At 47.3% G+C, this 27,106-nt stretch overlaps 1 protein-coding gene and 1 long non-coding RNA gene across 6 annotated transcripts in view; one reads left to right on the top strand and one right to left on the bottom strand.

Moving 5' to 3' along the window:
• The window catches only part of AUTS2 (activator of transcription and developmental regulator AUTS2), a 1,158,197-nt gene that overhangs the window by 262,178 nt on the left and 868,913 nt on the right, over positions 1–27,106 (bottom strand). The gene's annotated exons all lie outside the window — the stretch shown is intronic.
• On the top strand, positions 16,207–18,107 carry LOC141371086 (uncharacterized). The gene is made up of 3 exons (XR_012375722.1): positions 16,207–16,448; positions 17,546–17,597; positions 18,024–18,107. It is a non-coding gene; the product is annotated as an uncharacterized lncRNA (long non-coding RNA).

Genomic DNA, 27,106 nt, shown 5'->3' with positions numbered 1-27,106 from the left:
CGACCGGGACTAGGTGAGCCAGGTGGCTGGATCAGCTCAAAGACTATTTTAGGGAAGATGAAAGCTTCCAATTCATTAAGTAAAAGGTCTCAGAAGCTTGGAGAACCCCAGGTGTCAACTGAGGGTCAGCATACAGTAGCCCCAGCAGGACAATAACCTGCTGCTGTCTGACCCAGGGCGCCTGCAGGAAGTGAGGTGCTTGGGTCTCTACTGGCAGGGACAGGGTGGAGGAGCCTCCCACCAAAATGTGGATGCTGGGGTAGTTAGCCTGAGGAACACAAGGGCTGCAGAAGGCCAAAGGGTCCCACAACCAAGCTTGTGATTTGGAAATACTTCCAGCACTTACTATGTGTCAGGACCCATTCTGTCACCTTTTTAAGCACTTTGAAAGTGTATTTTAATTCTCAACACAACCCTCTGGGACAGGCACTCTCATGTTGCTCATTTTATAGATGGTCACCTGGAGGATGCAGAGGAAACAGAGTCTGGCTGCAGAGTCCCTGCACTTCACCGCTGTGAGATACTGCCTCTCAGATGAACACGGGGTCAGACGGGAAACAGAGAGCAAAGAAGCATCAGTTCCACCAAGAGCAACAAAGAGGAGCCAGGAACTCCGGGTCAGTAAAAGCCTGCGCAGTGGGGGCAAATTCAGATGTAGGACCTTGTCTACATTCTCACGGCTGATAGGTACCAGTGCTGTGACTGGTGGATGAAAGCCTGCCCATACCACCAACCCTCGTCTCTTAAGAGGTTGACCTAAGAACAGGCCACGGTGGGCTCCTGCTGACCTGCAAGCAGTGATGAGCAGCCAAGCTCTGATAAGCATCTTCTGGTGTCAGCATTCAGGCTCATCTGAAAAATAACAGCGCCATTTTCAGAAGCATATGAAATATGGCAAGGATGGTATCATGCTCACTTCTGAGAGCTGTGAGCTGGACTGATGATGAGCCAGAAGGTTGGGAGGGGAGAAATAATGGTCATATTTTTGGGGCTGCAGATCCAGACCTATTGCTGTTATTTACTGGTCTGTGTCCAAAAGTGTTCTGAGGAAATTCCGGTGCCCTGAATGTGGGGTGTCATGGCGCATGTGGTGACCTGCCCTTAACTTTGGCATCTACTGGTCATATGTTGGGGACTGTGCTGGTGTAAGTCACAGTAAGCCGGGTTGTGAACATGGGCCCTGGGTCACTGTAGAGAGTGACAATTCTGGTTAGAACCTGGTTGCAAGTAATGTTTTTTGCTTATTACTCTAAGTGCCTCTCCTGACACCCCCCAAAGCCACAGCTAACTAGGAATTCTAGTTATTTACAGCCCGGGGTCTTCCCCCGCTTGCTGAATTTCTATCCTGGCTATCTGTTTAAGGCCCAGAAGGTCTGTACTGATACTACCTTACTCATTCTCGATCGATTGGTATTTGTGTGTTTTCTTCCCTTGTTCACTGTAGCTAAGGGTTTCTCGATTTTGTTGATCTTCTCTAAGAACCAATTTCTTTTCAAGATTTTATGTTTAAGTCATCTCTACATCCAACGCGGGGCTTGAGCTCACAACCCTGAGATCAGGAATCACATGCTCTACCGGCAGAGCCAGCCAGGTGCCCCTTCAAAGAACCAATACCTGTCTTAATTTTTCTTTATCATCTGTTTTCTATTTCGATAATTTCTGCTATTTTCTTTATTATTTCCTTCCTTCTTCTTAATTTGGTTTTGTTTATGTCTTCTTTCCCTAGTTTCTCATGGTGGAACCTAGGTCACTGAGGTCAGGCCTTTCTTCTATTCTGATACAAGCACTGAAAACTATTAATTCCTCCCTGGGCACTACTTCAGCTGAGACCCACAGATTTTAATATGCAATATTTTTATTATCCTTTAGTTTAAAATATTTTCTAATTTTTCTTCTGACTTTCTCTTTGACCTATATTTAGAAATATGTTGTTTAATTTCCAAATAGCTGCAGTCTTTCTGGATATCTCATTGCTCTTGATTTCTAATGAACTCCTTCTAGCTTCAAAGCTAGATCAAATATTTCCCTACCACCACCACTCCCCAGAATCTTCCTTTCCCTTGGGTTGGGATTAGACCATAAGCTTCATGAGGACAGGGGTCATGCCCACTTATTTAATGCTCTGTCTCCCAAAGATTAGTTCAGTGCCTGCCCTACATCATATACTCAATGAATATTTGTTGAGGGGTTGACGACTTCTTCTTCTATGATTTCTAAACCCTTCGTTACCGTCTATGTAACTAAACTAGTTACCGAAGTACAGGTCTGCCCCACTAGAATGGGAGGCTGGGCACAGCAGGAGCCTGACTTCTAAAGTTTCTCCAGGGCTTAGTCTACAGCTGACAAACTGGGGGCCTTTTATGAAAGGACATCTAAGCAACAGTTCTATACGAAAAATCTCTCAATCTTTTGTCCCACGGATGGGATGTCTAATGGGACTCTGGGTTTCAGTGGCATTGATGGCATACCCGATGGGCTACTGAACAGTAGACACGGGATGGGAAGAAGTCAGTTTCTCCTGATACGACAATGTGCTCCTACTAGTAATCAAAGGCATTCATCCAGTTGCCCCTTTCTTACGACTGTGAGGAACATCAGAACTGCATTTGTGTTTTTCTAGTAACTTTCTTTAAACTCGTAATATTTAGTAATCCTCCTCAGCCTCGTATTGATTAACTGGTTTCTCCCAGACTGAGTTGTTTTGGGTCTCAATGTATCTGTGTTTTTTGTTGATTTCTTCAAATACATTTTCAAAGTAGATTGATCATGTAATCAATCAAACAGGCTGTCAATGAAATTTTGCTGAACAGGACTGTCATCATCCCATTAGGGAGTTAATTAGAAATCTCATCTTCCAGTGGCTGGTGAAAATGGGAACTCTTCCTATGTACTTGGGAAGGTTATGGGAAAAAGGTACCCCGGGACATAGGTGGGAGTGAGGGCAGGAGTCAGCTAGTTTGGTCTCTCACCTCCGGAAGCCCTGGGCTGGGGCCCAATTAATTGGTTCCAGTGCTTCCTTCTTCCCCGAAGGACTACATTCTGCCCTCAGGCTGTCTAGAAAGGCTGAAAAGTCCTCGTCGGCAAAGGGATGAGAACGTCTGGGAGCAGGAAGACACAGGAGAGCAAGGATGACCGCGAGGCTTCAATCAGGCTGCCCCAAGACGACAAGTGAGATCCAGCCAAAGCGCTGAGGACAGCAGGTTGCTGGGAGAGAGGGACACACACAGGTCTGGAGCTGCGGGTTTGGGGACGCAGAGGTCTGACCTAGGGAAAGGACACCAGGGCTCGGAGGTCAGGGAAAAGGAGGCGAGGAGCACCACCACGACGGCAGACACGGGCCGGGCCCAAGCAGGACTGGTCTCAGACCCATGAAGGCAGGGAGCGGGGGACGTCAGTGTGAGAAAGAACCCCTGGGGCGCCCTCCCTCGGCTGGGCTGCTGGAACGGTGGGAGCCAACCAACTGACAGAGGCAGCGCTGCCGTTCAGAATGAGACCCATGTGCGCCCAGAGCTCTGGCTGCCCCCAGCACTCCTCAGCTTGGAGGTGAAGAGCAGGACAGAGGGTTCATGGAGGGACTCCCCAGCCCTTTAGGACAAGAAGCCTTCTGGCCCGGATGCCCGGGTGGTCTGGCACTCAAGACCGGGGCTCCTTGCCTTGCACAAAGGCTCCCCCGGGGCCTGCAGGGCAGCCGCACTGGGGAGAGAGGGCTCTGGCGGTGTTTCAGGGGTGAGCCCTGCTTCAGGCAGGCAGAGCTGGTGCAGCCCGTGAGGTCTGAGGGCATGATCCCTCCACAAGGGACCTGCCTCCTGGAACATCACCGTGCCAGCCTTCCGTTTCCCACAACAAGCACCAGGGCTCCTCCTCGGCCCTATTTTAACGGTTAAAGACATGCACACCAAATGCTTCCTAATTACTACTTTCATGGCAGATGCAGTCATTTCCTTGGATTTTACTGCCATTAGTTTTCCTCACCGATTTATCCTTAGCTACTCTCCTTGAATCTTGCTTGCCTCCCCTGAGCCTTTTCCTCCTCGCTCCTCATGGCTTGTCAGCACGCCTCCAATCCCCAGGAGAGATGGAAAGCCTTGTAGAGCCCACTGCGCAAACACACATTCCTATTCATTTATCACATTTAGCATGCGCACTTCCACTCTCATCAAAACCGGCCCCAGCTCGCTAACTCATTTCCCTCTCCCAATTACAAATTAGTCCATTAGGCTGTCTGCAGTAGGCCCTCTGTTGCATCTTGGTAATGGCTTCTGAGATTTCCATCATAATCGTAATGGCTCCCTATGCAGCCATGAGGGCAGATGGAGGCCGCTAGTGGGTAATGAGCTATCACGCTACCAAAGGGCACAGCCCTGGGCTCATTATTTAGTCTTGGCTGTTTTGTGAAAACAACAAGAAAGGTAAAATGCTGAAGGGAACACTTTAGCATATTAAATTAACACTTCTTGAAAATTCTCTCTGTAAACATGCCATATTTTCCCTTTGTGCAACATCCCCAGTGCTGGAGCACACTAGGGAGGGCTGTGGGAGGGGGGCCGGGGGGGCGGAATGGGGGAGATGGCGAGGAAAGAGGAGGGAAGGAGGGGGATGGGAGGGAAATGAGCCCCCAAAAGGGGGCAAAACATGGCACTTGAGAACCTTTCACAGCATGCTGGAGGCACTCTTCGCTCACCAGCTACTCTCCTCTCACGAACGTTCCTGCCCACGCCTCCATTCCCCAGACAGAGAGGGGCCGTCACCAGCAGCTAGCCTCGCTTAATGATGCTCCATCACTTAAAACCAGCTTGTCACCATAGCCACAATGAAAGGCCCTGCAGAGCCCAGACCAGGTACTGTCTGCTACAGTTTTTTAAGTGATGCCATTCTACATTTTTTTTTTTGAGGGAAAATATAGAAACAACAAAACAAATAAACACAAAACCAAAAAACCCACTACCACCACCACCACTGACAAGAAAAATCCCTGATGCAGATACTACTATCCCAACATCTGACAACAGGTCACATTTCTTAGATACTAACCATAGCCTGGCCCTGCACTAAGCATGTTACAGCCTACTGCTAGCTCCCTCCGCCTTCCCAAGGTCCCTATGTGACAGGCTAGGATTGATGAAGAAGCCAAAACTAAGCCATGTTTGGTAAGTACCCTGAGGGCACAGGGAGAGCCGGGATGTGAGTCAGAGTGGTGTCACTCCTCAGCCGCCCCCCTCCACCTGTGTTCTGCGGGGCCCATGAGCCTCCCCGGGCAGAGGGCCATAGCACCTGATCCTTCTCATGCTGACCCCCCTCTAGTCTCCAGGGGCACTGACCCCGTCACCCCCTGCCTCTCGACCCCCCACCCAAGCCTCGTGCCCATCTCTGGTAAGGTTCACTGGACCGAGGCTGGCTCCTGACTTAAGAGGGTCCTTTCCTGATGTTATCAATTCTGGCGAAACAGTTTATCCTCAGTGAGCTGCCCTCACCCCCAACGCCACCCCCCAGGCTCAACAAGGCTACTTCTTCAAGACTCGGCAGGCTTTGGGGGCTGGCCCGTAGTCTTTCATGCAGAGTTGATTCAGATTGCTCAGAATGTCTCTGAGGTAGCTGCAGCTGCACCCTGTCATGGAGATTTAAGTGCCGGCACCTTCTCTGGACAGAAATGACAGTAACTGTAAGCGCCACTATGAGGAAAAAGCTATGGGAACAAAGGGGGGGGGGTGGTGTCTCTGCTCGGAGCCGCTTCTGGCAGAGGAGAAGCCCGCAGCGGTTTCAAGGAAACACAGGGGTGAGTCTGGAGGAACCACGGGTACTTCTATTGGTAAAAGTACAACAAATAATAACACGGTGGAGCTATTTTCAAAAGCCTTTTCTTTCCGCTTTCAAAGAGGCATCCTAAACCTTTCCTAAAGGGCCGGCGGATGAACCAAAACCTATCATCCCATCCTGTTTTTATTGGCCCTTAGATCTGCCTGGGTACTGCTTCCCTCTGAAGGGCTGGAAGGGCTTCCCCATCTTCTACCTCATTCACCCCACGATGACACTGTGAGCCAACCAGGGGGGGCCGTAATGATCCCCAGGACTCACACCAGGGAGGTAGCTAGCTCATCTGAGAACCAGAAAGAGGAGTCCCTGACTCCCAGTCAGGGGCCGGCCTGGCCACCCCACAGCTCCCCTCGAGCCTCTGAGGCTCTAGAAGCCACACATGCTCTTCCAAATAAATCCCCCAGTCCTACTCTGGTAACGAAACACAAGGTCGGTTTAGAAAAGCCTGCCTTTCAAAGAGGGAAAACGGCCCAAGCCCAGAGTTCAGGATGGGTCTGGTGGTAAGCAGGGTGGGGGGCCGGTCAACTTTGCTAGGCTGCAAAATACAAATTTATGAGCTGTTTTTGTTAAATTCCGATATGGATTTTTGAAAACGAAAAGGATGGATGGGTAGATGGCAGCGAAATGTTTAATCAATGTCATAAAATATAACATTCATTGGGCTTCTAAAATGAAATTAATAATCTGTGTAGAAGTATCATTAGGAGATAAGTGACATTTCAGGCTTTGATTTGCAACTTGCAACAAATCTTACTTCCATATAATTCAAGCTTTTGGGGGATATTCATCATTATTAAAAAATACCCAAACCTTTGCCCCTTTGCTTCACCACCGGGTCTTTCTTTCCCTTCAGGGTAGACCACTAAATAAAAAAGGATACATTATCATATACATGCTTTAAATTAATCAAGACGGAAATATCATATTTAAATTAAATCAGGGATTTCTCACTTGCTGCTTATCAGGGGAACTTAGCTATCTGTAATACGGTTTTTTTTTTTTTCCCTCCCTTTATCTGAGACATGGGGCTTGAGCCAATGAGACACCTCACTTTCACTCAGAAGGCTTAAAGCAGGGCATAGAGCGAAATGCTGTTCTCCTACATAAATCCTAGAACTGTAAAATAATATTTTAGAGCTGAGAGGGATGCTAAAATCACCTAGCCTGAGCTCTTCATTTTACAGATGAGGAACCCAGTTCCAGGGAGAGGGACACAGTGACAAACTAGCGCGAGCAGGCCAGGCTTAGAACCACGCTGCTTTCTCCACTCCACACTAAGGAGCCATGCTCCTCCCCTCGCTTTGAAACCCAATCTCAACTGGGGGCGGGGCGGGGGGGGCCGCGGGGAATGGAAGCTGGACTCTTAACAGATCTAAGTCATTGGCATTCATGGGCATTCAGAGTCTATTTTCTTTTCTTTTTGTTTTATTTCAGGTTATTCTGGAGAATGGAAGGAGAGGGGCATGGCTACCTGGCGATCAGGAGAAGAACGAGGCTCTCAATCCCTGTGCATCACCCTCACAGGTAAGCTTTGTATAAGTTCATCTTCATTCAACAGTCCTTTGCTTTTTACGGAAGCAAGGGAGGGGGGCTCAAGGGGGGGGGGGGGGGGGGGTGCCTTGCCTCTTCTAAATAAATCGGAGCACATAGGAAAACACAGTCATAAGCTGCCCTAGATGGGAAAGGCCAGCAGCAAAGATCTCAAAGTCAGGGGGCCCAGAGGGATGGTATGCCCATCTATCCTGACCCTCTGTGAGTGTGAGCCCCAACTCCCCCCCACCACTGTCCTTCTCACACACCAAGAAGAGGCCATGCAGAACTTCATACACAAAAATACTCATTAAACAACCCATAAAAAAATAGACCACATGTGACATGCCCCTAACTGTGAGTTCCGCGTAATTATCCCTCTTTCAATAGATGAAAGTATAATTCTATACTTAAGAACGAGAGGCATACATATTTCTGTCTCTACCTGTCTACCTTTCCATCTGTCTGTCTACCTTCCTCCCTTCTGCCACTTCAGAACAACAGGGGAAAAAGCAGAAATGGGGGTGGGGGTAGCATAAAGGATACCCTTTAAACAACCCATTTTAAAGCACAGAACTTCTTTCAGGATCCATGTAGACTTTGGGACGGGAGTAACAAAAATCAGGACAGTTTAAGTGTGCATCTCTGAAAACACAGTAGTCAGAGCCAAGAAACTGTGATCTTTACACCATCTGCAGAGGTTCTCCCCACCCCCACCCGAGAAATGTTCTTTGTCCAGAATGGCACACTGTAATCTTGTGGGATGAGAGCCTGGCCCCCAGCCCCTTGTTGCAAAGAAAAGGTGTTTAAGTAAAACAGCAAATGTCCAAAATGTGCAGTAACAGTGTAGGGGCCGTTTGAATACATAAGTCTGCTTTTTATGGGTTGGAGAACATCCGTGTGATTCTCATGCATATTCTCTCTTGCACTCTCCTTCCGGCCCCTCCCCCCCCATATTCTTTTCCCTTGCTTGAACTCTTAGCTAATTGCCCTTAGTTAGCATCTTTCCTCCCTTTCAGACTGCTATGGGGGCTCACTGGATGAGACAGCCACGTGAGTTTACGAGGATAGGATGCCCCAGAGGTGGTGGGTAGGGCGACCGGAGCCTAACGTGCGATCCAGGGTGTCAGTAAGCCCCTGTGCCCTTACGGCTTTGTTCTCCAGAGGTCTTGGGGAGGAAAGCTTGATGTGTCTCACTTAGCATTTCCTCTTAAACCCCTGAAATTTCATTACAATCATTTATCTTCAAAGAAATCAAAACGCACCCCCGACTCCCCTCCTATGGAAAGGTTAGGTCTTTGCTCAAGCCTACGGACTTTAACCTCATAAATATTCCCAGCTATAAGATCTTATTAAGAAGGTATGTCTCCCAGGAGCATAAAACCATCAAGCTGTAAATTTTATTTAATTTCCCATGAGATCTTATGGCCTCATACATATAATTAGAGTGCAGTATAGAGCACTTTTTTGTGTTTTGTCAATAAATCACCAGGGAACAATCAACGTTTAAGAGGACAAGCTTTAATGATTTTTCAGACCCCTAAGCAATCGTGCCTTCACAATGGCAAGCCAGTCTTTAACCTCATCTAACTAGGACTGTGGACTGTGGCGTCAGATAGGACCCCAAACACTTAATCCTATTAGATTCCCCAGCCCAGACAATCACGGCAGAACACCCAAGGGACGTATTGATTTTGATGTGGCCGACAGAAAAGACAAGCCGACCTACCGACAGTGCTTTATTAAGTGTTTACAAATTAAATATCTGGAGGTCGGCAATAGGCCTGGCTCTGTTAAATGGGCCGGTGTGAGACGTGTGCGCTGGACCCACAGGGCACGTGTTGACTCTGAGGAGGCTTGTGGGGAACAGCCAGGCAGGCCCAGGCCTTGACTGCAGAACCAGCCTTTTTGGAAAGTCAGGATGCTTGCGAGAGAAATCCTGTATGGCTGGTTTGTTGTTGTGGTTAAGCTCGCTATGACCATAAGCACATGATGTGGCATTTAGTCACGTCAGAAAATGCCTGTCAGATGAAAGAACAGACTTCTGTCTCCCTTGGTGAGGGCTCCAGAAGTCAGATCCTGGTTCCTCTGGCTTTCTCTTCATACTGTGCTTTCTAAGCAAATCTGCAATCCAGCACATAAATCAGGCGCCGTCAGTTTCGATTTGGCTTGATGGTCGAACCAGGTTAACCGTTTTCCTTGTGTCCTTTCTTTGCTCAAAAATATTTAAAAGGCTCCAAATTTTGTAGGTAGGCATTTGACGCTTGTCACAGTCCCTACAGGGCATTCCCTTCACGATGTTCTTCAGCACGGTCTCTCTCACTCCCCTAAATACACCTCAGAGCTACCTAAGTGTGTGGTTCCAACAAGAACAATGCAATGCACATGTTGCCAAGGCCCTGTCTTTCCTCAGCAGCTCCCCTAACCTCAGTCACTGCTCCCTGTCCCAGTGAAGCTACCCAAATCCCCCCAGCCCTGAGCCTGCTTGCATTTCTCCTCCTCCTCCAAACCATGTGCTCGGAGCTCCTGGCTCCCTCGCACCATTTTCTGGAGTCCATCAGGTTTTCCTGCGTCTCTCTGTTCTCCCAACTAGACCACGGTCCTGGAGCTTCCATTGCACTCCTTGCCCTGCTCGCCTTCCACCAATGGGGTGGGGGGTGGGGAGCCTGACACAGAATAAGGCTGTGGACTGACTGGCTGGTCAGGTACCCCTCAGGTCTAAGAACCATCTCGTCTCAGTTTTCTGGTCACCCGCATCTTCCAAAGATGCTCAGGAAAGGACAATGGTAAGAAGACGGAAGTGGGCCCCTCTCCGGGGTTGGTTCAGACTGACAGGCATTTGCCCAAAATGACAAGAGAGGATTGGCACTAGGTCAGCCCTCAGGATTTGCTCTGTTTTGTGACTTTATGATCTGTTATAACAAATGTCCATGGATACAGCCACCTATGTTGGCAAAATCACGTACCTTATTTTACTATTGTTTTCTGAGCTATGTCTACCTCAAAGCCTTGAATTAACCTTAAAATGGCACTTCTGCTGAGGTGCATGTGTAAAACTTAAGTGCAACTCAGTGTGCCTGAGGACCTGGCTTACACACCTGGGTCAAAGTCTTCCATGTGCGTGCATGTACACACACGTGCGTGCGCAAACATGCTGAACGGTAACTGCTACACTTACGTTTTTCTTGATCTCACTTGAGAGAGGTCCAATCCAACAGAGCAATGGAGGCTAAAGACAGCTGTGGTGAGAAAGACATCTTTCAAGATAATCTGGCCCATTGCCTGTGTGCAAACAATCCGATATTCTTTCCAAGGGTTTTCGGGCAGTGGACAGCACCCTCTGGCTCAGACATCACAATCTGACATTTTCCGTGAGGAAAGTCAGTACTTAGCCCGGTACCTGGGCACACAAGGAAGGCCTCAAAACAAGTGAGCTGTTCTGATTTTTATCATTTTCATTATACTTTTCTGTCCTGCGTTTATCTTTCATCTTTGTATATCTCGGTCTTTCTAGACCCGGGGCGTTCCAAAGTGAGCTGTGACAAGCTGATTTAGGGTTAGCATGGTGGTGCAAGGGAGCTCCGGCCACTCAAATCCCCACCTCTATTTTATAGATCAGCCTTCCATCCTATGTTCAGTAGGTAAAATGAGTTTGAAAACCCATGCCCTAGACCAGGGGTCTAGTCTTTGGCATCATTTTTTTTAAGAACTCAATGAACAAAGAGTCATTCGGCAAAAATGATTTATGTGGGTGAACTGAAAATCAATCTACATTATGGGAGAAAAGTTCTTCCATGCATCATTATTAATTTCTGCCTCCCTCCCCGTACTGTGTCTAGGCTCCTCACAGAGGACAGGGCTTTGTGGTTTGACACTGCTGACTTTGGGGAAGTGGCATGTGTGGGACATGTGACTGGTGTGGTTTGGGGAGAAGGGCCAGGGCTCACTGTCCTCAAGAAAAGCTTCCTGCCTCAGAGTATGCCCCTGAAGGGTCAGGGGCGGTGCTGGATTTCAGAATCAAGCTCCATAAAACAAATGGCTGCAAATGGCCTTTTCCCAATCTTACAATGCAGTAATTCATAAAACCCTCTAAGGGAATTTTTATGGCTTTCTATTAATGTTCATTTAGGAAAGAAGTGAAAAGGGCATCATCAAGATTTTAAAAAATCATTAAAAGGGGTCCTCACTTGGGTTAATAGTGATACCTTAGCACAAAAAATGCACTGATATACCATAAAAGTTGTTCTAAGATACTATTTTTTCATCATTTTTATATGACCTCCTTTTTGTCTGCACTTAACTGCTGAGATAAAAAAGTAGACTGGGTAATTAAATTTTCTCTTCATTTTCATTTTCATCTTAATTCAATAAATATTAATCAAGTATTTATAATATGCCAAGTACTGTGGGAAGGGTCTGGCGACATAATACCTAATCTCTACTTTCAAGGTGCTCAAAGTTTGTAAATTCATTAAAAAATTAAACAACTAAAATTCATAATTATCTGTGTACATGTGTAATCATTTATGATGCTCTTGCCTGTACCGACTATAATTTGATTTTGAGAGTCTTGTAGCCAGTTTGTTATTTAAAAATCTAGAACAAAAGTTAAAAAAAAAAAAAAGAAAGAAAGAAACAATGAGGAAGATGCCCCTCTGGTGGGAAGGCCTCCCTCTCTGCGCCAGAGGGCGATACAGTCTCAAGCAAGTAAGAGAGGGGGCCATGGGGGTGTAGTCACAGGGGCACACACAGGTAAGGAAGGATAAATAGGCTAGAGGGGGAGAGTAAATTAAAACAGAAAAGGCAGGGAGAGGGGGTGGGTTTCTGAGCAGGCTCCCGAAAGTGAAGCATGGAGTTCACTGCGGATGGTGGGTTCACATGATGCTCCCCCCTTGAAAGGAAATGCGTCTGTCTAGCAGAGCACTGGAATGGGAGTGAGGCCTCCCTGTCCAGAGAGCAACCCAGCTAGCGTGATGTCAGAACCAAGACTACAGAAGGAGGATACGCAAGACATTTAGCAGCTGCTATTTTGGGGTGGTGGGATTACGTGTGCTCTTTACTTTCTTCTCTGTACTTATCTTTGTTTTTCCTAAGGAAAATACGTTACCTTTCTAAGAGAGAAGCCGCATGGGTGATTTTTCAAAAAGGGTAATGACCAGAACAACGAAAGAGAGAAAGGAAGAAAAGGAGATTGGGTCCGCAGAACAGTCCAAGTCATAATAACGTCCCTCCGATAAAGGGATGTTCCTTCCTCACACTCTCCAGTCTCTTGCTGTGCACAGTGACGATTCTCCCACACTTGCTACTGTACCAAGGGTCAGGGCCACGGCTCAGGGATCCTCACGCGGTGGGGCCAGCAGCCGTCAGACCCTCAGACCAACACTGCCGACTGGGGGCAGGTTTGGAGGGAAGTGGAAAAGAAACAAGATGGTGATAGGACCAAGTTTTCCCCATGACAATGCAACCTCTTTGGTGCCTGGGAGGGGCGTATGCTTATTTCTCGCTGTTCTGTTGTTTCTGAGCCTGGGGAGGGAAACAGACTTCGTGGCCGGCCAGGGCACTCGGGGCTGGGAGGCCCTTTAGTCCCGTCACCTGACCATCACAGAACTTTCCCAAGTACTTTAAGTATGTTAATGATCCAAGATTTAATCTATATTCTTACCCAGCTTGCACAAACCTATAAATAGGCTCATCTCAGGGTTATCGCTGTTATAAATTAATTATGGAAATGTCAACCAAATCAGGTAAGTGCCAGCCAAGTAATGGGAGGGCAGTGATCCACTGAGCAGAGGGCAGTTCTGAGGATGCCCTCTGTGCAAAGTTCACAGACTCTGGCCGGGTTCCCTCGGCTCCCAAGGAGCTTAACCTTGAACAAGACACTCAAAGTCCATTTCCTCCTGAGTCATTGAGGGAGGCTGGAAAAATGACTTTTGGACGCACCTCTTTTGACTAACTTTGTGCCCTTCCTCCTCGCATGACCTGCCCTATCTTTCCCCTGCCTGGGAATGGGTCCACAAATTTGACAGGCCTGCCTTTCTTTATATGAGAAGACAGGTATCTTGGAGCTTATCTGCACGGGGCTGATGTTGGTTATGCTTCTGCCCCTCCTGGATCCTGCTGTTGGGAAGTGAAAATTATGGCTGGAAAAGGAAGAAGTGAGTAAATCCTGGCTCATTAGAAAGGAAGGTTTTCTACAGAGGACACCACTGTTCCCATCAGGCCTGGAGCCAGCCTGGCACTGTCCAAGGGTACGAGGGGGTCAAAAAAAATAGTGTATTTTAGACAACAATTTATTTCTACAGGTCAAAGTGGCTAGATTTTATCCAAACAGTGCATCTTCTAGGACTCATAGGAAGCCCAGAAAAGGCATAGCATTGTCCCCCAAAGGGGGAGGCTGTTTCCATGCAGTTAACTACTCCCCACTGGGGAAGAGTTCGGGGTCTCCAGTTTTAACTGTAATTTCAAGTTCTATGGCTCAGGCAGGGATAGAAGGGTATCATCACAACCAGGTACTGTGGTTAATGTAAATCCTCACAACAACTCTCTGAGATGGACATTATCATCCTCGTGTTACCAATGAGAAAATAGGCTCTGAGAAGTTATCCAACTTGCTGAAGGCTACAGAGCTTGTCAACGGTAGACTCAGAACGTGAGCCCAGGCCTAGGACGACAGAGACAGTTAATGATAATGCAGGTGGATCTATTGTAGTCTGAGCACCTTGAAAGGTCATTTCCTCAGCCTTCTGACCTCAGGAAGATGAGTACCTAAATCAGATGGGAAGTTCATCTTCCCTTGGAAATCTGTAGAACAGTCCAGTCAGCAGAGGCCTTCGAGAAACTTACGTGTACTTTTATGCCACTTAATAAACGACTAGCATGCGACACCTTTTAGTCACGTACGGGTCGGGGGACGAACTGTCTTTGGACAATTCCTTTCTGATGCAAACACCAAAGTGTCATCCCTGCTCCAGAGACTGTTTATCTCTGATCCTGTTTCACGGCAGTAAGCCATACAGTTAACCTTCCTTAATACACCTGTGGGGCTGGTACTATGCTGTGGGGTTGGGACTATGCAGGGATGAGGAGCGGTGGGACAGAAGTGACAGAAGAGGCTCTGAGCCACTGCAATACAGTGTGGGTCTCCTTCTGGGGCACGGGAAGCTTTTGAACTCTAGCACTGCCTCAGACAAGTCACTCATCCTCATTCCCCGGGCAGGGAACGGAGTCTAAGAATGCCTATGGCCATCTACTTTACAGACTTGTTATGGGGATGGACGAAAACATGCAAATTGTCATGATCATGCTCCTTGGTCCTCATTCCTTTTGGGGCAGACATCTGACATGGAATGGTATCGTTCCTCTTCCTGTCACTTGGTCATAGCCCCCGCAGTCCCCATTAGACGATAAATTCCTTGAGGGTAGGGGTCTAATTTGCACTTCCTGTGCTCCTTGACACATTCAGCAGAGCAATTTATTGACTAGTAGCATATTTCTTTTCAAATGGACTTAGTAAGGAAGTCATAATTGAACACCGCTCTATGGAGCACTGTGGGGAAAATTAACAAAGTCTATAAATCACTGAGAGCTATGGGAGACAATAAGTATAAGATGTGGTCCCAGGCATTTAGGTCCTGCAGTGACCTTCAGAGTCCTTCACAGTCTTTCAGGGCTGTGACCACGAATGTGAGGAGCACAGACTAGAAAGAAAACCAGTCAACATTATGAAGGCACAAAGGTGTGCAGAGAATGCTGTGATTTACCAGACAGGAGGGCAGATCACTCCCTGCCCAGGGACACTTCCCTGGAGAAGGCGGGAGGCAGCGCAGAGCAGGAAGGAAAACCAGAACTGGATTCAATTTCACTCACAAACGTCTCAAGACAGTCCCGCCCCTCCCCGACTGCGAAGTTACTGCACACTGGGGACAGGTAAGCTTTGTCTGCCTCTGAGGAAGGCTGAGAACTGGCTCTCCAGCAAAGGGGGAGACCGTGTGTGGACGGGAACCTCTGCACATCAGACTGGCAAATAGCCAACACGCCAGGCAGAGATTCCAAGGGCTTTAGGCCGGCCTCTGAACACCTTCAGAAACAGAGCCAACCAACTAAAGGCAGATCCAAAGGTCACCGCCCTCTGGGGGAAGGCTGCAGGTCCCACTTCTGTGGGATGGAGTCCGGCCCTTGGACCTCCCCAAAGAGTTGGAGCCAGACCTAAAGTGAGGGAAGGAAAACCTCCCATTTCCTGATCAACAGCTTCTTGCCATAAAGTACTTTGGATCTGTTTCCTGGTTCTCCACAGTGGGTCCTAACTTAATGGGCTTTTCCTGCATGAGCTCTGACATCTCTAGGGATGTCACTGACAGGGAGGGAATGTCACAAAAGGCTGTAAAATAGTGATCGTGAACAAGGGCTTCAACTTGAATGCCCACCCTGAAGTGTGCTGCTCCTAAACATGATGAATAAAAGAGGTTAAGTGTATGGGAGTTGTATATGCCTCCGTGGGTGGTGATACTTATATATCCCTTATCACAAAAGGTAAGAAGGCTGGATATAGAGACATATAGAATCCAACCTTTCAACAGATGTATCATGGGCTCTAAGTGGTGAGTGGGGTGTTTTGGGGGGGTGGCCTTCTACCACAAAGAGAAGGAAACTGCTTTCCTCTGGGAGACTCTGGGGTCTGCCTTTGGAGCATCAGGACCTGTGGGGGGTCCCCTGGGAGGCTGCAAATACAAGTGATAACTGCGGGTCCAGAACACGGGGTGGGGAGGCAGCGCAACTGGCCCCCCAGTGAGAGTGGGTAAATGCTACCTTGAGCGTCAGATTTCCTAATTACGTGTTACCCTCTGTGATAATTTTGTGGCCCACAGCCTTTAGATCAGTCTTATTTAAATGCCCCAGCCTGTTCTCTACTGCACTGTTTATAATTAGAGCAGCTTTTGATGCCAAAGTGCAAATGGGGTGGGAGAGTCCCTCGAAGCCAGCTTGGAACGAAGCAGATGATTCCTGCAGGATCCCTGAGGCCAAGGTGAATCTACAGACAGAAGAGTGTGCTCCAGCAGCTTTTTAACACCTGGAATGTCTTCCTCCCTTTGCCAGGCTTGAAGGAGCAGGTATGGTTTTATCAAGGGGGCTGGCAGATTTTCTTGAGACATGGGGTCTGGTCACACATGGCCCTCACCTTTGAGAGACATGCCTGTGCCCAATACCTAACGGAGAGCACGGCTGATGCGCTCTGAGAACTCTACAGGTTCCAAAGAGAAAAGGGTGAGCCAGCAGTGTCTGTGTGGCCCTGTGCTTATGGAAGGCATTTATGGAGCCAAGCCTCCCCAACAGGATATGAGAGGCCCAGGCATATTCTTCGGCAACTCAGCTTCGTGCCATTTCATTAAAATCAAAACAAAGTATCACCTCATCATCATGCCCTTGGTTCTGGACTCTTAAAACCAGAATCAGGCTGCAGTCGGCACCCAAACTGACTTACGGAGTCCACGGAAACTGATAAAACTCGTATTTTGTAGTGACCTGGTGAGGAATGGCTGCTCATAAACAGAGGAGGGATTTGCTAACTATGCAGGTTTGCTGCCAGGCCATTATGGCTTATTTAAAACAGGCGAACGCTGACTCTGGTTACATGCTGAAATTCATAAAACTTTTGAACGTGTTATGTTAGTCTTATAAAATTGGAATGTATGTGTACAGTATATTTTAAAGACTTTCAAATATTAAGCATTTCACACAAGCTGCGAGAAATGCTCAGCTCCCCTCCCCCTCCTTCCCGTCCTCCCTATTTCGGCATCAAATGTTATTCAAGGATAATGAAAACCAGAGAAGTCTATGCCTGAATAACTAGGTTGTCTAACTGCATTACAGTAAAATGAAAGATCAGACTGTGGTTGCAAAGAGCCAACTTAACAGCTACAGAGCCTCAGGAAGGACATACATCTTGTAACCAACGAAGTTTACCGATGTAGCTCCCTTGATACCTGATTCAGTGCCATAGCTCTGGTGAGAGAAATTTAATTTCTCTCCGGTGAACCCCACAAGGATGGTATTCAACTGGAGGGGTTACACCTGACACAAAACAAGGATCGGAGGCGGCTTTCTGTGACGTCTAATCCAATCAGAGATGACAGAGAGGTAAGAACAGGAGGTAGCCAGACCTCAGAAACTAATGCTTTTCTCCAAATATGCCTGTTTCTACTTACAGATATATTGCCCTAAAAATGCAGACTAGCATGATGAGATCTTGATTCTGGATGGTGAGATTCTCTAAAGCTTTTAAGCAAAGCTTTCCTCATTGTGGTTCCAGCGTTCTTATCCCTGTTAGTTTGCTAACGCATCTCTAGTGGTTGGAAATTATTTTACGGAATGTTTTAGTATACTTAACATGTAGATAAAATGTCCACAATCGGTTACCCTTATAAACATGCTGACTCTGCAGGTTCACCAGTTAGCAGCGACTGGGTGAGCCTCATGGCAGGAGACAGCTCCTCTATAATGCTCTGCCATGTCTGGAGGTTGTATAGTTACTTCTAGAAACAAAACCAAAAACAAACCAAAAAATTACAACAAAATCGTAAAACAAAACAAAACAAAAAAACAAAAGGAAAAAACCCAAACAACTTGCCTGCTGATATATAAGTTAGATTTGGCTAGGGATTCTGATTTGGGGTTCTTTCCTATAGATCAACAACCCCGCGGTCCATCAGTATGCTCTCAGGAATGGGACTAGGGTGGCAGGTGGCACACCACATAAATGCTTTAGCACAGGACTCCAGGACCATCCAATGGTAAAGAGCAGCACAATGTTCTTCATTTTGTTTTCTACAGTTTCAAGTTTAATGGGCGCCATTTTGAATGACCAACACCCACAGTGTGTAGGAGTAAAGGGCTGGTATTAAGGTTCATTTTTCTAGAAACCAGACCACTGTGTCCTAGCCCAGATGAGGAAGTGAATATTCTGGTGCTTTGTTCAGGGCAATGCAAGGCAGCTTTAGCTGAGATGACAGAGCCTCTGCCCTCACCCCCTACTGCTCCTGTTCTCTCTCTCACACCCAACTGCAACCCCACAGGCCTGTTGGCTATTCCTCAAACACGCCATGTATGCTCCTACCTCACGGCCTTGCATTTCCTGTGCAGTCTGTCGGGAACTTTGCCCCCCCTCCCCCCCCCCATGGGCATCCACATCTCCTTTCCTTCAGATTCTTACTAATCGAGGCCCTCCTGGACCATATCTAACATTGTAGCTCTTCCTACTCCACTTCCTTCCCTGCTATTTTTTTCTCTAGATAACACATCATCTGACAGATTTAGTCTACGTACTTAAAATGGTTTTGTCTATCTCTCCCTGCTATTAGTTCTATGAAGGTATGGGAGAAATAGTCATGTCTCTAGCATTTATAATTGTAGCTAACATAGGGTGGGCATGCAAAAAACATTTGTTAAAATAAAAAAGAACGGATTGGAGTTAGGGAGGTTAATATAGTAATTGTGCAGTGTTTGTACACAAAACTGACCACTTCCTTACTATCTGAGTCTCAGTGTCTGAAGGAATGCCACACCTGCTCCTTTAATGTTTTCAAGATCCTCTGAGAAGGAAACCAAAGTCCTTAATTTGATTCCAGCCACATCTCTCCCTCCCTTTCTCCCCATCCTACCCACAGCCAATTCTGGATGCCTTTTTTTCTTTTTCTCTTAAAAGAACAGTACTAGGAGAGTCCTAAGAAAAACCTGCATGAAAGAATGGCCATGTTTTGTTGATTATAGTCATAAACTCTAGAAATAGTATATCCAGCAAGGGACTTACTCAAATACCATTTGAATTGGAACCTCTTTCTTCAAGAATCCTTCTTTCAACAGTCTTTGTGCAGTGAAATAGACACATCCAGTGGGCTGCTGGGTTAATTACAGCTCTGCATAACTCTAACTCTCCCCAGGGGGAAGAGCCCGCCTCGCTTCGCCTGTTTAAAGGTGTCACTTGCTTGACTTCCTTCTTGATCTCCTTATATTATTTCCAGCCTGCCCTTCCCCAAGAATGATCCCCTGTAAAGATAGCCAGGAAATTCACAGGCTGAAAACACACTGCTGGGGGTCAGATCCCCACAGCTTTTATTTCTGACACAGACTACTATACAACGCTATTTGTTGCTGGTTTGGCTGGAGGGCGAGAGAAATGGGGAACGGGGCGGGGGAGGGGGCAAGGGGAACTAACCCAACATGGCTATTCCCTTTAGGATTAGAGGCAAATACCATATCCACAACCCACAGGCTTCTCTTTCTCTGCCCTTGCAATCTTAACGATTCTCTCCACTCCTTCCCTCTTTCCTATTTTCAGATGCTGCATTATATATCTCTTTAACGACTTAAGTCTCTTCAAAATTGTATCTAAAGTTTGTCTAGTCTGTTTACCCACCTCCGATTGTGTGTTGCCCAGCCCATGCTTAGACAGTGTTGACTGTAAGAAATATATTTCAGACATGGAATAGAAATCTGTTATGGCACTAAGCACGATGGCCAAAATTAATCTCCTCCGTCAAAGCAGACCGTCAGTGAGGCTCTCTTCACGTTGAATGTTCCCACTTCCTTGTGCCATGTCTCCTGGGTTTTGAGTTTTAACAGCAGTCTGGATGACCCAATGTTGTAGCTGGTTCTCTGATGTTCCTCTTTCTCTACTGGATGGCTTACAGTCTAGAGACTGCTAGGTGAGGCTGGTAATGGCCAGTTGGATAAGAGGCTGAGGTCATAGGGGAAGCTCTCTGCTGACCACTAGGTCCTTATCCTAAGAGATTTCGGGTACGGAGGCAGGGTGTGGCAGAGGTGGCGGGGCTCATGGGGATAAAAAACATTCCCCATTGGTCATTCTAAATACAATACAGCATTTAATACTGTTAGCTTTTCCCTCCAGCAAGTAACACTCTTGCTGTGATTATGCTAAGTCTTCACGAAAATTTCTAGGTCATTTCTGCATCTGGTATTGCTAAGCCATATATGTTTCATGCTGTACTTGAAGAGCCAGCCCGTTACACTGCCCCATGGTACTCTCCAGAATGATTCTTTAAAAAACGTGAATGAAGGGGCACCGGGGAGGCTTAGCTGGTTGGGTGTCCGACTCTTGGTTTTGGTTCAGGTCATGATCTCAAAGTCGTGAGATTGAGCCCTGTGTTGGGCTCCACACTCAGTGGGGAGTCTACGTGAGATTCTCTCTCTCTCCCTCTCCTACCCTTCCCCCCCAACTCTCTCTCCCTCAAATCACCAAATAATCTTTCAAACAAAAACAAAAAACCCACGAATGAGATCCTATCACTTGCATGGTGCATACTTCCCAGTCGCCTCCCCTCTCCCTCAAGAGCGTCTGAAACCCCTCCAGCCTCAGAATCTTGCTGTCGCCTGTGGTAGACATCAGATATGGTCTCCATCTTTTTTATCTGAAAGTAGAAAGATCACTTTCTCCTGCTGGCAATTCACCAAGTAGTTCTTTTTCAGGGGAGTAGGGTAGAACTACACCTTGCTTCCTCTAAGTTCTAGGAGATGAAGTTCTAATAATGTAAGTCAAGAATCCATGGGAGGGTCTGGCTTTGGACCACAGTCCCTCCCACTGTGGGGGTGAAAGACAGCCTCAACTTCAAAGTCAGGCCTGTTAGATGCCAGTCCACCTCGCCTACTTAGAATGATGATTTCATCATTTACTCAATCTCACTAGGGCTCAGTTTCCTCACATCTAAAATGTAGATAATGAAAGCACACACCTCATGAGGTTGAGTAAAGATTAAATCAGGTAATAGCCAAAAAAAAAAAAAAAGAGTCAAATACAGTGCCTGCCACAAAGGAAGTAGTCAACAAATACAGTATCATGTAAGTGCTAAATGTGCGTCCCCAAGAGGACATCTGTTTCTCTCCCACGTGATTCCCACCTAAATTCAACACTTTCCCCCCCAACAGGCCAGATCTGCATCTTGGGTTTCATCCCGTCAAGTCTCAGTGCTACTCAACGAAGTCGTACTCGCTCAGCTAGAGGAAGATAAGGTTGTTGTGCATTCTGAGGCTTAAATACTTATGGGGGGTGCTTTCTAAGAAAAGAATACATAGTTAGGAACACCAGATTCTGTGTATGGGGTTGCAAGAGGTCCTGGCAAATGGAAGGCCTTGAGGTTTCCAGTTCACAACTTTCTGTGAACGTGACAAAGTGCCTCTGCACAGTCCGCTTTCCTGCGAGGCAGAGCAGAGACGTCAGAGACTGTGGGGCAGACAGACCTTCATCTCGGTCACGAACGGTCTCCATCTCCCTAACAGTAACCCCTTTAGTTCCATGACCGAACAACCTAGGAAGGAGAGAACTGTTTCACACTCTCTCCCATTCATTGCCAAATCTTGCTTATTTGGTCTCAAAATGAATTCAGTTCCTTTCCTTCTCTCCACCCCCACCACTGCCTGCCCCCAGCCGCCATCTCTCACCTGGACGTTACTGAGTGCTGGCATTGGCCCTGGCTTGCCACAGTGTGTCCTCTACACGGCAGCCCCGGCCCGTGCTTTAAAGGGTTAGTCAGATCATGTCTGTCCCTGCTTTAAATGCTACGGTGACTTCCAACTGGTCTTTTCAAGAGCGTTAACTATACACACACACACACACACACACACACACACACACACACACACTCACTCACTCACTCATCTGGTACTTGATGCCTTTGTCTTATAGTTTAAAATTAATACGGTTTACTTCATAGATATTTAGACATTCTTCTAACTGCAGATGGTAAGTATGTATTTTATTCACTTGTGCATGGAATAGGTATAAAATTAATCATGTGTTTGTCCAGAGAGAAAATCTTGATGCAAAAAAACTCGAGATTTTAAAGGCTATATTTCACACTAAATTTTCAGGGCAGGGAACAGGCCCACTTGGTTGCTGTGTCCCCAGAGGTCATGTTATGACCCAGCACACAGTAGGTTTTGATCAATGTATATCAAAGGAAAGACTAAATGAATGCACAGACAACAGCTTGTAGGGGCTAAGCTCCTTTTCACAGGGAAGATTCTGAATTTCACCATTACGATGTTCTGGGCATTTATCGATCGATAGGCAAGGTTATAATCACCACATAATTAACATTATTGTTATTCCTAATCGCTGGGCACCAAAACATCCTCCTTCCCCTGACATAACAATTTCTTCTGGAGGAGCTCCTTCTGTGGTTTACCAAGGAGTGCCTCCTCTTCCGCAACACACGGGACCTTGTGTTCGCGTGAGTATCCCCTGAGCAGCCTCACGTCCCTACCCGTACAAGAGGTCTTTCATTGCTGGTTGAGAGTCAGTCAAGAAGCTCTAATTCTATTTTTTTTAATGACCAAACCACACAGAGTTAGCTACCTCCATTTTCTCCACTCCTGCAGGTCTAGGAGATGTGATGAGAACACCGCCTGTCTCATTCACTTCCTTCCTCCCCTCTTCTGTCCAAGAGGTTAGGTCTTAACTGCGCTTCCCAGCTCCAGCGTGTCCCTCCCACCTGCCGATCTGCAGCAAGCGCCTTCCTCAGCTTCCTCCTCTCACCCGCCTGCAGCAGGAGACATGGACAGCGGTGGCTGGCCTCTGGGAGCAAGAACAGCGCCCCTGCTCAGGCCTCCTCCCAGCTTTGCACTTCCGGGCACAGTCTTCACGGTCATTCTGGTCACTTGCTTGGTTTACTGCAGCACTGCTAGACTGCTAGACTGCTACAGAAGATGAGGGCTGAATACTCCCTTCATATAAATATCCTCTTTAATACTCCCCTACTATCTCCTTTGATGCCACGGCACAATCCAACTGGCATTTCCCAGGAAAAGACCAACTGTCATCAGCCCAGTGGCTCAAGGAGGGCAGGCCATAAGGCACCTAAAAAGCCAAGAGGATACTATCCAGGGATGGCACCTCTCCCCACAGGACTCCGGCTTCCTCTGGTCCATATAATGGGATTTTGTGAGCCCTGTTGCCTGTCCCAGGCTCTCTGCACTTGCAGCCTGACCGCTCACTGGGACAGGAGAGGTTTTGTCCCCTAGTGACAAGTTTCAGACAGTTGTCGGGGGCCTGAAGAAGTGCCCTTGGGATAGAGTCCTTCCTGATTCCCCAAATCACATCACTACAATTATCAGGGAGTGGAATGGTCCTACAATCTGCTTTCTCATCGGCTGGCAGAGGCAGAAGAACATTCCCTGAGTGGGGGAGTCCATTGGTGGTTTCTTCCCTTCAAAGTCCAAATATCTAACTGGGGTTCTTACAATATGGGATGATGAGAGCCCCTAGCAGGCTAACTGTACTAGCTGTGAGACACTGGGCCAGGTCCCTATACTTTCTATGCCTCAGTGACCATCTTTCAAATGGGGACACGAAATACGATGTCCACTTTACGGTGTCGTTGTCAAGATGAATGTCTGATCTACGTGAAAGGCTTAAAAGTATTGGGCATATAGTGGGTGCTCTGGGTGCTCGACAGACACTATACTTCACAGTTTGTCACACATCATAACACTCGATCATGTGCTGTTCTGAAGGACTATGCAATGGGCTCACAGATACCTCCTCTGTTTCCTCAGTCAGACTGGAAGACTTTGGAGAACAGGTATCATGCCTGAAACCTATTTGAATTACTCCAAAGCACTATACGTAATAGGGATGCCAAGACTTTCAGAAGAGCAACGTCCCTGTGGTGTCTGCTGTGCGTCAGGAAATATAATAGATGTTGAGTTAACAAGACAGAGGAAGCTACGTAGGGTAGGCAGGGGATATATGAGGAGGCACATCTTTTCTAAATTAACAGGGCCCCTCTTTCCCAGGCCTGCTCCCGAATCCTTCAGGAAGAGGCTGGTGGCATGCTTGCATTTATACTGAACAGAGCTACACATTTGTTGAACATTTTGTTTTGATTAAAAATTAATAGCTGCTTTTGACCCAATATAGATTAATTTCACTTTCTCTAAGTATCTCCTTAATTGACAAACTACCATGAGGTGAAAGAACCAATTAAACAGAAAAACCACCCCCTCGCTCCCTCTGGCCAGTCTTCGTCCTCCTTACTCCCTCTACATGTAGTCTGGCCTGAGTGTTTTAATAGATTATTTCCATAGGAGCACAATGAGACTAATTACTCAGTAAACACACAAGAACAGAGGTGGGGGGTAAGCCTGATGTGGATGCGAGCCCGTAAGGAATCTACCAAAGAGCAGTGGATGAAGGCTTGGGGAAGGGCTGAAAAGACAAGAGATCCACTTCCATGGCCTCAAAAGATTGACAAGTGCAGTTCTTGTCAGTTAACTGGCACTCCCAAGCTTATCAGCCATCAGAGGCTGCTCGGTGTGCTGCGTTATCACAGTCTGGCAAAACTCCTTGATAAACTCCCTGGAAAGTGCTGACAAGGTTATTCTCCTAACACGTTGGACAAAGTCCACTCATTGTGCATTACGACACGTGGTCTAGTGAGGGGGCACGAGGCTCTGTGTGCTGAAGTGAGGGGATTCGATGGGAAGACAGTATGTGTGTCACTGAGTGCTATGACCAGGGCAATACACCCAGGCCCCCAAGGACTAAGGGACGTTACCCTCTGCTGGGGTTTTCTGCAGGCTTCTAGATCTTTCTGGTTGCACATCTCTCTTGCCCTTCCCCTCAAGACTCTGCCAAACCGAGTGAATAGGAACACTGTACCTTTTTTGGGGCTGGAGAGCTCCAAGAAACCTCCGCCAGAGACAGATCCAAAACAATTCACTGCCCTGAAATAGGAGACTTCTCCATCCAAACCCATCTTCCGTTTGGAGAACTAGAGACCTACAGCTCTCCAGTGGGCGTGTCTGACACCAACCCAACTTGTGAATTACCCATCTGGGAGTGGGTAGGTCAAGAAGAAAGTGACTGATGACCAACTATGCTTTCCTCAGCAGATTTTTTTTTTTTTTTTTTTAACGGCAAGGCACAATCCAACGATGACTAGAAGGTCGACAGCCTGTGGTTGTGCACTGACACAACAATGGTAGAGAGAGAGGAGTGTAAGAAACTGTGTTCTTTAAAAACCTAGAAGAACCTTTAGAAATGATCTATTCAGTTCCTCTCCCAATATTTTCTTATGACAATTTTCAAACACAGAAGAGTGGAAGGAACTTTACAGGGAACACACATACACCTAATGCCAATATCCTAGCCTTATATTGTACTCTGCCTGCTTTCTCATTTTCTCATGTGTCTGTCCCATCTAGCCAGCCTATTTATCTACCAATCCATCTTCTTTTTAATTGCCTTTTTTTAAAGAAAACACCTAGTCTTTAAAGCTATTTGTAGAATACTTTCTCTAAGTAAACTCTTTTGAGAAAGGCCAATGTATGAAACCAATAAAAATGAAGCTACTCTGATTGAAGCAGTGTCAGGCCCTGATGTCCTGACAACATGTGCCCACCTCCACCTGCTGCTGGGGCTCCAGAGAGGACCAGGTGAGATCACAGACAGTGCCTCACGTGGCCAATGCCTCACCTGAGACCGAGGAAAGGTGTGAACCCAGCCGACCACATCCTCACTCTGCATCCTTGGAAAGGTTATCACATTGTGTTCTGATGTTCTCAGATGTCAAGAAGAGATAATAAATACAGAAAACAATGCCAAACCAGCAGCAAGTTCCTGGCCCATAGGAAGGAAATGCTCTATAAGTATTAGCTGTTGCTATGATTGTTATGAGTATTATCAACGTTATCAATACCACCACAGTGCCTTGGCGAGCATGAAGGGCAGCCTCAAATAGCATGTGCTGGTGAGGAGAAATGGTAAAAAGCCTGGGGTGGGGGAAGCACAGATGCAGATTCCACTGCTGAGCCCACTACCAACCTGGCATAACAGCGAAGCTCCTGGTGGTACCTAATTGAGAAAAAACCCTGTGTCCTCCTCATCTCACAGGGACGGTTGAAAGATGAAGAGGGAGGGTGAGTACCAGCATATTCCGGAAGCAAAACGTCTGCAATAATCCCAGGTGTTCCTGGTGTTGTCATTTGAGCTGTTGCTTCAGGGACTGATGAGTTCTGACAGCTGCCTTGCCCCGTGAGAGCAAGACTTCCCTCTTTGGGTCTTTACGCTACACAAATTGTTGTGGGTGGCTTTTCCAACTCTCCTTACTGCTACCATCAGCTTCCCCTAAAGAAACTCACCATCTTGTTTGTCCACAAAACCAAACCGAACCCAAACTCTGAACTAACCTGGAGGGTTTTCAAGGCCCTTTATGCCCTGACAACAAAACGCCTTCCTAGACTTAACAGGCCACCACTTAGGTGCCTCCCTTCCCCAAGCCAGGGCTCGCCACCTGCCAGGGTCCCAGCCTCCCAGTTGGTCCGGGGCGTCCTGGATCATTCTAAGTGTCTGTGCCTTTGCAGGACTGACCGGGTACCAACTGGGCACTGTGCTGCCATTTTCACAATGCTGTTCTCCCTGAAACGCCGTGGCACGGCCACTTTGAGCCACATTGTGGCAGACAACGCAACGGTGACAGAGGCAACTGAAAGCCGCTAAACCCGGGCTCACAGTGTGTGAGGGATTCTGACTCTTGGCTTCAGAAGTCAAGGCAGTGTTCCTTCTCCTTCTGGGGACCTCTCTGGATAGAGTTCTGCCACCCCTTCTGGGAGGCGCCCCGTGGTTCTCCTGTGGCATGGCGCACAGACCTCTGGGGAATTTCAGAGAAGACCTAGCAACACAGGAAAGTGGGCAGGTTTCGGAGCTGGGCAGCCCTGCTTCTAATCCCGGGTCTGAGCCTCAGCAGCCAGAGGGCAG

The sequence above is a fragment of the Callorhinus ursinus genome, unplaced genomic scaffold (genome assembly GCF_003265705.2).
Source record: "Callorhinus ursinus isolate GAN/ISIS: 27379988/994484 unplaced genomic scaffold, GSC_fseal_2.0 scaffold55, whole genome shotgun sequence".
NCBI lineage: Eukaryota > Metazoa > Chordata > Mammalia > Carnivora > Otariidae > Callorhinus > Callorhinus ursinus.
This window is presented reverse-complemented; position numbering and strand designations above follow the sequence as displayed.